The sequence below is a fragment of the Ochotona curzoniae genome, unplaced genomic scaffold (assembly GCF_017591425.1).
Source record: "Ochotona curzoniae isolate NIBS_2020 unplaced genomic scaffold, NIBS_Ocur_1.0 contig_1, whole genome shotgun sequence".
NCBI classification, from domain to species: domain Eukaryota; kingdom Metazoa; phylum Chordata; class Mammalia; order Lagomorpha; family Ochotonidae; genus Ochotona; species Ochotona curzoniae.
The window spans coordinates 20,393,314-20,406,656 of record NW_024464918.1 but is presented as its reverse complement, the minus strand read 5'-3'; positions in this window follow the sequence as shown (position 1 = coordinate 20,406,656).

Below are 13,343 nucleotides of genomic sequence, written 5' to 3'. Positions count from 1 at the left end.
TTATTCTCAACTCCAATTATCTGCCAAAGTGGAGTCTAGGAAGCAACAGGTGTTGACTGAAGTAGTTTGGTCCCTGCCAGCTAGGTGCGAGAGTAGACTAAGTTCCGATTTCATTCTCCTCTGTAATCCACCATTGACCGTAACAATCAACAAGTACTAATCAACAAATACTATTTGTATTATGGGACTAGCTTATTCCACTAAGCATAATAGTTTCCACTTACAAGTATCATGTTGTAAAAGAAGGATTTCACAGACTATGTGTTCCAAACTGATTTTTCTTCTTCTTCTTCATCCCCCATCTCTTTTTTTCCCCCCAGTAAAATCCCTGAGCTGAAAACTCAAGGTGAGAGTGTGTCTCATCCCGTTCTCACTCTACAGCATCTTGACCTTTCCAATACAGATTTTTAAAAAATGTATCTCATTTATCTGGGCAGAACAGTGAGCTTAATACTACCTACTCCACTATAATTGGGAGATGAAATATTTCATGGAATATGGTATTTTAACCATTTTTAATTTCAGGTGCCTGTCCAATGCCAGGGTATGGCGCCTTCCAGTGGAAAGGACACTGGATTCTGTAGGGTCCTTCCCATTCTTGAGGAAGGGCCAGGATCACAGCTTTCACCTTCTCAAGATGCTGACTGCAGAAAGCGTCTTCTGGAAGCTCCGCTGGCAAAAATCTCTCCCTTTTCTGACTGTGGAGTTCTAGTGTCTGCTCTAGTGCTCAGTCATTCTCAACCATAATGGTCTAGTTTCCAACTGACTTTGGAATGGTCTAGCTCTGTCTGAATGAGGACTGAGGCTGAGTCCTTTGAAAATACTCAATTTCACTCAGGATACCCATTGTTCACTCTTTTATGTCTCATTCTTCATCTTTCATAATGCAAATCTCATGGATATTTATTCTAAATAGCTTCCCATTAACACAGAAGGAAGAACTCCATTTCCCTGTCTGTTGTTTGTTTGTTTTTACAATGTTACATCACTAGCCAAATCCACATAAGATATGCTACATTTAAAGCAATCTTGAGAGTTTGTTCCAAGTCTTGTTTGGGCCTTAGGATTCTACTGTCTGAGTTTTGAACTATTCTCATGTGCTTCCGTTCTTACTTCAACCTTTTTAACCTTCTGATCTTAATCCCAAATTCCAGTGGTATGGAACCCATGGTAGCATCTCACTAGAATCATAATTTCTTCATTGAAATGTTTTATGCAATTAGCGTTGATGCCCTAAAAGCTTTTAAATATTATAAAAATTTTTACTTCCATAATCTCACAACATGTAGTAATAGTTCTCCCTTTTCTGAAATATTTAAAAACTACATTGGGGGAAGGGGTCGCTGTTTGACGGTTCAGCAGTTTAAGCTGCTGCTTACAATCCTGCATCCCATACTGGAATGTTAATTTGGGCTCTGGATGCTCTGTGTCTGATGAGATCCCTGGTAATACAACTGGGAAAGCCCAAGTACCTGCATCTCTGCTATCCACATGGGAAACCAGATGGGACTCCTGGCTTCTGGAGTCAGCCCATCCCATCCTGGGCTATTGCAACTATTTAGGGAATGATCCATTAGCTCTGATTCTCTGTGTCTCTCTTGCTCCTGTCACACGTCTTTAAAGAAAGCTATCTTTCTATCACGTAGTGTCTAAGAACACAAGCCACTATGCTAAAAATCATCTATCACATTACATGCACATAGTATTTTCTTAATGGAAAAATAAGAGTTTACTCAATGAATTCCCCCTTTGTTTCAGTTTTGTAACACATGATAAATATTACTTCACATAGTACAATATTTCTTTACAGAATGCTTAATCTTCTGTGAAAGATTCAGTTAAAATTCACATTAATTTCAATATTCTCTGAAGAAAAATGATTGGCTGATATTTGTAAGAGGATCAAGCACAAAGGAGATATTTACTTAAACAATTCTCCATTAAGATGTTCTATTTTGGGGTACTTTTATTACCAGCATATTCATTACTATAATTTGATTCTACCATTGTGAACAAAAATAAATTAAAATCTTCATAAAATCTGATCTACTCTTGAATAGCTTGATTTGTGAGACTCAGCCAGGAGGTGTTAATAAAGACAATTTGGTAATGTGTAAATGTCAGTGCTCTGTCTAGCTCATTCACAGAAAGGATTACTCATCATAACTCCATAGGTCACACACAACTAATTGATGCAGCTTCCACATTTTTATACTGATGGGGCCCTTGTTCTCAGGGTCCTAGGAACTTCCTGTTTGAAATACCACCGCTCCATGTACAGATCAAAGATGTTAAGTTCAGGGAAGGCACAACATCAGACAAGTTTTAAATGTGATGGTTGATTATGTTTGAAAAACACTGAACATTTCTGTACTTGTCCTGGGACTGCTTAAGACATGGCGTATCTGTTGGTTCTTTATGTTTAATAACATTAATTTTAAAGGGGAAAATGAAATAGAACCTGTCACAACTGAGTAAGATGTAATTAAAAATCTCATCCAACGTGAGATTTCACTGGGATTTAAGAGTGTGCAGTGTGGAAGGTCATAGACAAAAGACTTCATCATAAATCTTTCCATCCAGAAAACCCTTCCAGCTAACCTGTCCCCAGTGGCACACAATACAACTTGTTGATAATAGTTGGATATCCAGTACTCAGTATTTGGTCATGAAAAATAAATATGATATAGGCTGATAGCCACAGAATTGTGATAGAAAGCATTCATTCTTTGGTTTAGTTGTTTATTTTAAAATTTAAATTATTATCCACAAGAAATCCAATGGACAATTTAGCTTGACGTTCTTTTTTGTAGATGACTCTGGCTTATGTGCTGTAGAGCACTAAAAGGAATGAAAAGGAACCAAAAAGCCTTAGGCTTGGGGGAAATTAGACAACTATCAGTTAAAGACTTGGAACGTACATACATTTGTGAAACTATACACAAGTTCCATGATAGCACTGACGACATTTTACAGCTTTCAATATGAAAATAGTTAATCAACTAAACTCTTGACAATTCAAACCCTATTTATGTCAATACTTCCATAAAATGGGTTAACAAAAATCACAGTAATAATGGGAAAAGATCAGATATAATAAAAAATTGAATTCCTAATAAGATGGTTTACTTTCCTTGGTTCAATGAAGAAATGGCAGATTCTTCTCCCAGCACATGTGCTTTATCAATGCATTCATTTGTGTTTTCAAAAGTGCTCAGGGAGCTTTGTTTCATATAAACAGCCAACTAAGACAGTTAAATTACTTAGATGATTAGAAACGGTCTGTCCAGATTCACCCCCCGGAGAGTCAACATTCCGGGAGCCTCCTATCTCACTAGCTCTTCATTGCAGCTGAAGTCATATCACAGTGTGGATTCAACGGATGTTTTATGAGACAGAATATTTCAAAAATGTAGAAAACCACCAGAATCCTTCCTTCCTGTCAAAGTTTTTCCTCCAATAACTTACATCACCCGGCATTGAGTGAGGGACTGCCCCCCCTCTTCAGGGTCTTGCTCATGCTTCCTTCCTGGTTATCACCTGCCATAAACAAGGGCTTTGTGACTCACCTGTTTTCTAATTGCCCTTGCTTTGTCTTCTACTTCCACATAAACACGATTATTTACATCTTTTCTTCTCTCCATACTCGACCTTTGCATAAAATAGAGGATAAGGAGGGCCTGGCATTCAGTAGCAGCTCTGATATAATGCAAGGTTAAGTTTCACATTTTGAAAGCTTTTCCTTAATCGTGAATGAAACAGACCCAGTGTGGATTGGAGCTGGAAAGGCTAAGGGGTATTTTTCTTGTGCAGAATCACTAGAATTCTCCATGCTTTCCTGAATATAATCTCTGGGGCCTCTGCCTGGGCAACCTCCTTCATTTTCCCACTAATAACACCCAGAAAACAAAGAGCAGTCAGGACTAGTATGTTATATTTCAATGACCAGGTGTTATTGCGCAACACTCGGTCATACAGCTGCCTGCTATATGGAAGTCAGGTCACACAACAGGTATGTCTCAAGGATAGTATGTATTCACATTTCTTCAAGATTCAATAACAACAGAAGTAGATATCTCTGTCCATTTCCCATCCAGTGTGTGTCTGACAGATTGCCTTGAGTCTTGGTTTTATTTAACTTGAAGTTCATCTCAGTGGGGTGTTCTGGTGACAGGAGCAGAAAAGCAAGCTTGCACTCATTCTCCTACCAGAAAGGTCTGGACCCCATGCTTTGAAAACATTAACAGCAGGACAAAGGCAACTTGCTACCTTCTGCTTAACCATCTCTTTCCTTTGTGTGACCCCTACTTCTCTAAGCAAGCTCTTCTTTTTCCCAGTTTCTGAGCCCAAATATAATATATCCTGGATCGCAGTTACATCTCAATGAATCCTTAAAAGCAAGGCCTTAGGCAACAATGCTGCTATTGAGACTTCCTCTGCTGAGGTTAACCACACATCCAAAGAAGGGACGCAGTCTTGATCCTCCAGGGAGGTCTGCAGTGCACAGCTGACCCATGCCTAGTGCTTATTGCTCCTCGATGACTGCTCACCTGTGACCTCCTCCTCCAACAGCTCTGATCGAGGAAGGGAAACTAAAACCACAACCCAGAAACGCCATATGTGAAACAGAAACAGCTGCCTACTGGAGATGCAGGTGGTTACTCAACACACCACAATGTCATGCCAAGGGGGAGCAAGAATCAACCAGTAGGACTTTCTTGAAAAGAATCGCATGACACCTAGTCAGTCCACAACAACCACACCATTCTAAGTATAACAGAATCAGAGATACCTGGTTGTATTCCTCTTATAGGAAACACCATTATCCCAGAGACAATGAATATCATAAAATACTTTAGCTAGTAAGTTAAGACTATTCCTCTAGCCCATATCACAAATGAAAAACAAAAACACTGAATAAACAAAGCATTCTTCAGTGAGATCTCAAGTATCAGGCATCACGTTCAAGGTCTAGAAGATCCACTGTTGGCCAAAATGGAAAGATTTAGAACCATATAAAGTAGCAAATTTAAAGCTCCAAATAGAACAGAAACACATGTAGTCTAAAAATTGAAACACGCTGGCTGACTTGAGCCCCAGATCTCCAACACAAGGCCTGGGTAGCACGTCCCTGAACTTCACTGCACTTCACAAAGGACTTTGTCTCTCCAGATTTCTGCTTGTGCTCTGTGCTGTCATCTGTACACTATAGCACTGAGCCAGTTAAATGCCCTTCCTACACCTCAGCCGCCTTGGCCAAAGGGAGAAGGCAAGATCTCCCTGGTACAGTTACCATGAGAATTCCTGGCTCGTTTAATGTAAACACAGCTGAGCAATTTGAGGCTCTCTTTTCCTAGTGCAAAGTGTATAAGATGATTTGTAAAAGTTCATGGAAAACTGGACATGAAAAAGGATTCTGTTCTTGCACTGGGGCCACCTTCCACTGCTTTCCCAACTTCATCCATTAGCAGGGAACTGGATCAGAAGTGGAGCATCCAGGAGTCTGAGTTGCATCCTCCTGCCCTTTTTTATAGTCTCCCTTAAGATACACACTATGGCAAACTGAGTCCCACCATTGCTTGCTGTCAACCCTAAATAACCCTAACCCTAACCCTCACAGCTTATCCTGTCATCAGCATGCCCAACCCTGTGTCCCCTGCTGAGTGTGGTGTCACATGAGGCAGGACTGAGGGGCAGGAAACATGGAGCATCTGTGCCTTGAAGGCCTGACTGTGTGAATGTGAGTACTCTGCAGTCTCAGCAGGTCGCTGCACACCCAGGTCATCCAGGAATACATGACAGCTATGCTGAGGGGTGTCTAACTCTCTCATTTAGTGAGATGGAGGACACAAAACACGTAGCACAGAATTACCACAACCAAAACATGTGAGCCCATTCTCATGCTAATCTGAAAGCTAGTGAGTTTGAGGTAGGGGGACTAACATCCATCACCTAGGAACCATGCTGAGGACTCCAGTACTGTGAGAGATGTTAGGAAGGGCTGTGTGTGTGTGTGTGTGTGTGTGTGTGTGTGTGTGCTCTGGCTTTGACATGTATTGATGCAAGACCCTTTTGAGCCAAGAACAGAGAAAATGGACAGGGAGTCAGAGGCCGTCTGAAGGAGGCCCTAGTGAAAACTGGGCCAGGCTGCAGCTCACCCGGCATCCCACAGGGCATCAGTGCCACCAAGCAAGGAGGCGCAGAGTGGGCTGCAGCATCCGTACCCTCACAGGCTCTGAGCAGCAGGCGACCGCATCTTTCACCCTGGAGCTGCTGTGCCAAGGTGGCATGCTGAGATTTTACAAGCTCTGAGCCCAAAGAGGTTATTTTTCAGCTAGACATGGCATAGGGAATTGGAGGAGAGTGCAAAGTAATAAAATCAAGACTCTGCCAACAAAATTACCCCCTTATTCCCTGCCATTAAGATAGTTCTGCTTTACTCTGCAGGATATAAAGAGGATGTGGTTGAATAAATCCTATTATTTATTACAGCCGCCATTTACAACAGCAATAGTTTCAACCCGCCTGCTTAAGAAAATGGGCAAATTACTAGATCATCACGTATAGTGGCAGAAGCATCAGTTTCCTAGCTGGAAAGAAGCCCTGAGCTGCAGATGAAAAGGTACAAGATGATGATGGACACGGAGAAGATGAACAAGCAGGACATGGCGGCATGCGACTCTCCAGAATCCACCTGGAAAGTCCCAGAAGCATGGAAAGATCTGAGAGTCAGCCAGTGGAAGTGCAGGTTGCCAGGCATAATCTCAGCAAAACTGAAGCCCAGAGGAAGCCAGAGGTCTGAGTATAATCAGCTGAAAGATTAATTTTCTAGCTCTTACACAGACTTGTTGAAAGTAAAAGCAATCCTTTCATATAAACATTGCTGTGCCCTTAATTCTCAATCAAGCTCAAAATGAAACCCAGTGTTTGGATATACTTAAGCTCTCTGACAGTTAAATGCATTTGCAACATTGTTGACAAAGAAGAATTACATATTTTAATGCAGGGCAGCAAGAGAGATATATCCCCTGCCATCTTTGAAAGTTTATAATTTTCCTTTTCGAATTCTGTGATTGTTCCAACCCATTCTGTTGCAATCTGGCCATCTTTCCCAGAGTCAGGGCCTTTATTTGGTTTCTAATAGATAACTCTCCAACATGAGTACAAACAACTTTTTAGATGTAAAAAATTTAAATAGCAACCAATTTTCTTCCAGTTTTGCTTCTCCTTCTAGAATGTCAGCCCTACTGGCACGATTCCATCAGCTGGGAGCCAGAACGGACACATGCTTTGGGGAGAGTCAGGGCAGGAACTGTGGTTTGGAATGTGGCTTCCGGTCCTACCCCCTGGAGTTGGACCTGAAGGGGTGACTCAGCTCTTTGAATCTTCATAGAAACTTCTGCCCACATTGGACTACAGGGCAGGAATGCGTCTTAGACATTGTTACTTCCCTTCCTTAAAGAAGACTTAGAAGTGAAAATTTCCTTACTGCATCCTCTAGAAATAATTGCCTTCAAATGTTGTATAGTCTGCTACCCATCTTGGCTCACTGCAAGCATTATAATGATGGTTCTTTGATTTTGAAATCACATTAGCACCTTAACTTACCTATTATATTGTAAGATCACTCCTCACTTTATAAGACCACCTACATGGCGTGGGTTTACTCCCATGCACAATAAACTTCACTGTTTTCGTGTCCTACATGTTGAAACACTATTCTATTGAAGAGTATTTAGGGTGATTAGAATTTGCACACACATGTCTTTCTACACACACACACACACACACACACACACACCTTCATACACAAATTTTCCCTGAGAACTTGGAAGGCACAATCAAAGGGTACTTGAATAGCAGATAGTAAAGGATCCTGTCTACCTCGTCTTGCAAACATGGGCGTTTATGTTAATAAAGTCTTTCTTTTCTCCTTGTCTTCTCTGTAGATCCTATTTTACTTCTTGGCACATAATCAGCATGCTAGGTTTTCTTGGATGGTTGAACAAAAGCATTGCTTTTAAAACCAAATGTTTATTTGAACAGCTTTCAAGGTACTGGGCATGTGGAAACGCACATACATATTTATAATGGCCTATTATGCACCACAGATTCAACAGGCATCCCAAAGAGATCCATTTACAACATTGAAATATGAAATTCTCCATGCTTCAATAAATTGCAAATGTTTAGTTAAATATAATTTGTGGCTTCTGAGTACAGAGGATTATGTCATGAAATCCTTTTTGGTATTTTCTGGAAAATGTTCTTGCATTTAAAATCTTGAGACCAGTGTAGAACCTCTAAAAACTTTTGATGGAAACTTTCAACTATATCAAAAATAGCTTTATTATGCCCATACGTTCTGAAATGTAAGCTTCCTATTCAAACTAATGAACCAGTGTTCCCTAAGCAAGCTCTGTTTGGCAAATATTTAACATGTAGCGTGCAAGGGGTAGAAATGTTGACATTGCTATTAGTAACAGTACCTAGGGCTTGGGGAGAAATAGAACGATTAGAAATTACAAACAACAGTGTCCCTCATTTTATTAAACCTTCATTAAGAAAACAGGAAATTATGAATCAAATCATGCTGGAATGCCCTACTTGAATTCATATTTCAGTTCCCCTTCTACTAGACAGGAGAACCACTTATGGGAGACAGAATACCGTTTTAGAATAATTGAAGGATTCCTGTCTAAGTAATGCTATGATGGCTCCTGACTTCTTTTGGATTGATACCTCTACATCAAGACTGGCACATGTGAATCCGCACATATGAAGAACCCCTGACAACTACATTCAGAACATCGATTCAGGATACAAGCAAGCTGCATAGGTCAAAGCTATTACTTCATTTGGGTGACTAGGGCCAGAATGTGGAAAGATTCGGAACTCAGTAGCCAGGCTCACACTGAGCAAGGGAACAAGGCAGAGGAGTGACTTAAAAGCAGAGGTCACGAAGACTTGGATACTGAAGACGTAAATGGCAAGAACGCGGCAGATAAAAGGTGGGAGGACTAACACGCATCGATTTCTAAAGACGCAGCAGGCAGAAGGCTGCTGTTCTTTCTCTTAACCCTCCTAACAGCCCTGACAGTCACTTATACTGTTATTTATAGAGAAGCGGGTGAGACTCAGAGAGCCTGAGTGGCTTTCCCAAGGGCAACCCAGCCACTAAATTCAAGGCTAAAATAGGAAAGGGGATGCTGTTTGAATCATCCCATGGCACTGCCCAGGGCAGGGCTGTCTGTCTTGTTCTTCTCCAGGGGAAGGTCGGGACACACCCCGAGCGGCTGCGAATGACACTTGGTCTCCTGAGCTTTCTCCCAGGGTCACCTCCACAAATTCCACCTGGATTTTACTGAAAATTCAGGTTTTAGGACAAACTCAGATTTGGGAAGCTAGAGTCTTTTGAATTGAAAGGTATGAGTCAGAGGTTTCACAAATATCGTAAGCAGAGAGAGGATTCAAAAAAATAATAATATTAAGGCTGAAAGCCTGTGGAACGGGCACAAACCTCCCAACCCAGCATATACAGCAAAACCTGGCATTAAAATTCAGAGGAAACCTAAGCAGCTTTCCAATTTTCTGAATGCTATTGAAAATCATCATGAAATGGGAGAAGCAGAATAGATTCCACCCTTAATTGACAAATTAAGTACGAACAAGAGAGAGAAACACATATTACAACACAGTTTCAAGGCCTGTCAAAGAACGAATGATAGATTTACTGAACGCTAATAACAAGTGTCAGCAAATTGAAAGGATCTAAATGACAAATGATCCCATCCCGAACGCGCTCATGAATTTTCAGACCCACAAGGCACAATGGGCTGGCAATAGCTGGAAGAGTGTTTTCTAAAGCAGCTTGTCACCAGTCTCAAAAACATTTCTCTACAAAGAGCCAAGACAATTCAAGTTCTACCTTGGTCTAACCACCAACCAGTCTCTGAGTGAATGTGGCATGAAAATGGACACCCAATTTCCCAACAGTCATCAGACACCTTTGTTAAAAAAGGACTTCTTCCTGGATCGGTCACCTTTAAGATCACCATCGACTCCGTTAATGCCAAAAAACAACTGGAAACTTTTCAGAAAAGAGAGTTCCATTTCTTTATTCCACACACCTTACAGAAATGTAATTGTATTTTTTGTTTGTATTCTTATGTTTCAAGCAGTAACTATGCTCACAATAACTTCCCAACTCTTTCAAAAACAATATTTCGTTATTCACAGTGTCCAGGTAGATTATTCAAGTACAGACCCATCTGAGGCCCTACAAGCAATACAGCTGATCAGGAAAATATAGTTAATAACTGCTTTGTTTTATCAATGATCCTATCACTATTCAAGTAATTTTTATGCATCATGGTATTCATTCTTCTTGAGGCTTGGGGAGACACAAGTTTTCTTAAAATAGCCATTTTATAAATAATAAGATGAAGCTTTTGAAAAGTTGGAAAGATGTCCTAAGTCACAAAGCCTTATCACGACTTTGGGATCTCAGAAAAGCTGGCTGCAGGATCCAGAGCTTAGCTGTGCTGCTAGGCTCAGAGCAACATGCAGCCGGTGTCCTGCACCCCAACGCAGCGAACTGTCTCTACAGACGCACTGGATTCATTGGGTTTTTTTTTTTTTAAGAAAATAAATGCAAAGTGTATTTTCTAAATGTAAATGTGTTCAGTAGAGCAATTTCCATTGTACAGTGTGGATTACCTTCTGACTCCACTTAGCTCAGTTTCCAGCATTCACGTTAGTGTCAGAATGTGTCCTGACAAAGCTGAGCCCCACTTGGGCGGAGACACTGCTGTCCATCGGGACTCCATGTTGTAATCCTGGACTATACTATCGCTCCAAACATTCCACAAAGGAGACTCCTGTGGGATGCTTGTTAAAACTACCAATTCTAAGGACTTCGCCCACATTTTTGTTGAAATTTTGAAGAGCAGGCTCCAGCGTTTCAAGTCAGTCCCCCATTTGAACTTGAGAGCAATGAATTTCAAAAACTACTGGACCAGATGTCTTTAACATTTCCAAGATGCAATTTCTGCATCAATCAAGATGAAATACGGCTCGTTTTTAGCCCATTTTAAAGAAAAATATCAGTAATTTAGCTCTAAAAATAACTGACTGTGATTAATAAAGGCCCCAGGTGATATTGCAAAATCATAAAGCAGGAAAGGACTTTCAGCTCACTGGACCTTTCACCTTTATGATGAGTTTCATGGGGTTTTAAGTTCCACTTTGGAAAGAGGTTTCCTCGCATCACTATTTCCCCCCAAATAACAGCAGTCTGCAGCACTGATCGGCAGTAGCGACCTGCGTAGTTAGAATCCCCGAGAAACATAAAATGCTGCCGTTAGGTGGCCTGAGGGAGCAGTGCTAAAAAATTGCTCTTCGTACAAAAAGTAATTCATCCCTACCTGTAATTCATCCACCACAATCAAACAGTGAACTTCAAACACTAGAGCACCATAAGGCTTCCAGGTGGTGCCTTAATCAATTACAAGGAAGAATTCTAAGGTCCTCTTTTGTCTCATAAAAGTAATTCCTCCACTATCTCATACTCTAACCATATTGGACAAGTTACATTATCTGGAGGCAAGTCCGAATGAAGTGCGTCTCCATATGTCATCTCGAAATCAAATTTCTAATGAAAAGTGCCTTGATATCGTTAATATTAGACTTGTGTGTCATGCTAAAAAGTATCTGCTGAAAGAATATTTGAAAATGTTTACTCTGGCTCCTGACTTCCACTTTCTAATACAGATCAGGTGGGAGGTGGAGTGGGAGGCAATGATGGCTCTAGTATTTGGGCCGCTACCACTCGAACCTACATGGAAGTTCCCATTCCAGTCTCCTGGCTTCCACCCAACCCTCTTCCAGCTGTGCAGGTACTGGGGAAACGAACCCGCACATAGGGTGTGCTTGCTCACTCACTGTGCCCTCTCCCTCCGATAAAACATAAGATGTGTACCTGTTTTTATTTATGCTAAATTGTATTGGCTGACTTTTGACACAGCAGTTAAAATGTCACCTACAACACCTACATTCCATATTGGAGTATGTGGATTCAAAGTCCCAGCTCTGCACTCAATTTGAAATTCCACTTACCGCCGCACCACCCTGAACGTGCTCGATCACGTGTGATCTCGGAAGCTAGGCAAGGTCAGGCCTGGCTAGTGCTTGGATGGGACACTGTGCACCCTGGGAGGTAGGCAGGGTGAGGCCTGGCTAGTGCTTGGATGGGACACTGTGCACCCTGGGAGCTAGGCAGGGTCAGGCCTGGCTAGTGCTTGGATGGGACACTGTGCACCCTGGGAGGTAGCCCCGATGGAGTAAGCAGTTGGGTCGTGCCACTCACGGTCTTTGGCCTGAACTAGCCTTGCTGCTGTAGGCATGCAGAGAGACTGCAAAGCAGCAGACAGATTGAACAGATGTTACTCCAGACAAGATATACAAGCACAAGAAAATGTGCTAAGCCTCACAAAACATAAGGGAAATACAAAGAAAAATTACAAGGTGACATTTCCTGCCAATTAGGATGACTACCATCAGAGGAAAAAAGCTTTTAAGAAAGACACGTTGGTAAGAATATAGAAAAAAAAATGGAAGCAACCCCTATGCATCACTGATAGAAATGCAAAATTATTTAGCGGCCATGGGGGAGGGGGGGATAGTAGCTTCACAAAAAAATGAAAAACAGAATTGTCACGTGATCTAGCAGTTCCACTTCTACATCCACAGCAAAAATCACCAAAAGCAGGGACTCGACGGGATCTTAACACCTGTGTCCATGCTAGCATCCACACAGACGAATGTGGAATCAACTCAAATGTCTGCAGGCAGACAAACGCATAAGCACAATGTAGTGCTCACGTATGATAAGGCACGATTTAGCATTACGAAGCACAGACAGCTTGTACATAGAGCAGCCTTGGAAACATTTGGAGTAGACGGAGACACATTAGAAATGATCACCACCAATAACTCCACTTACGTGAGGTGAGCGCGTCGGGTAACCGACACAGGAGGGCACCTGTTGCTCAATGATACAAGGTGGAACGGTCCCGGGATGGATGGCGGATGCTGATGACATGAACACAACAGCAAGGACTATCAGTGACTGATGGTGTAACTGCGATTAATACTTCACAGAAGTGCCCTGCATTTTCTCATCACTGTGGGTTCCTGAGGATGAGAACTGTGTTGCATTTCGGGGATTCTCAAAGCTAGAATAGGAGCCAAAATTTAGCTGCTTAAGTGAAGGTTCGGTGATTCCTCAGTTGAGCATTTTCTATGAAAGTTGAGTTTTTCTTTCCTTTTAGGGTAGGACAGTG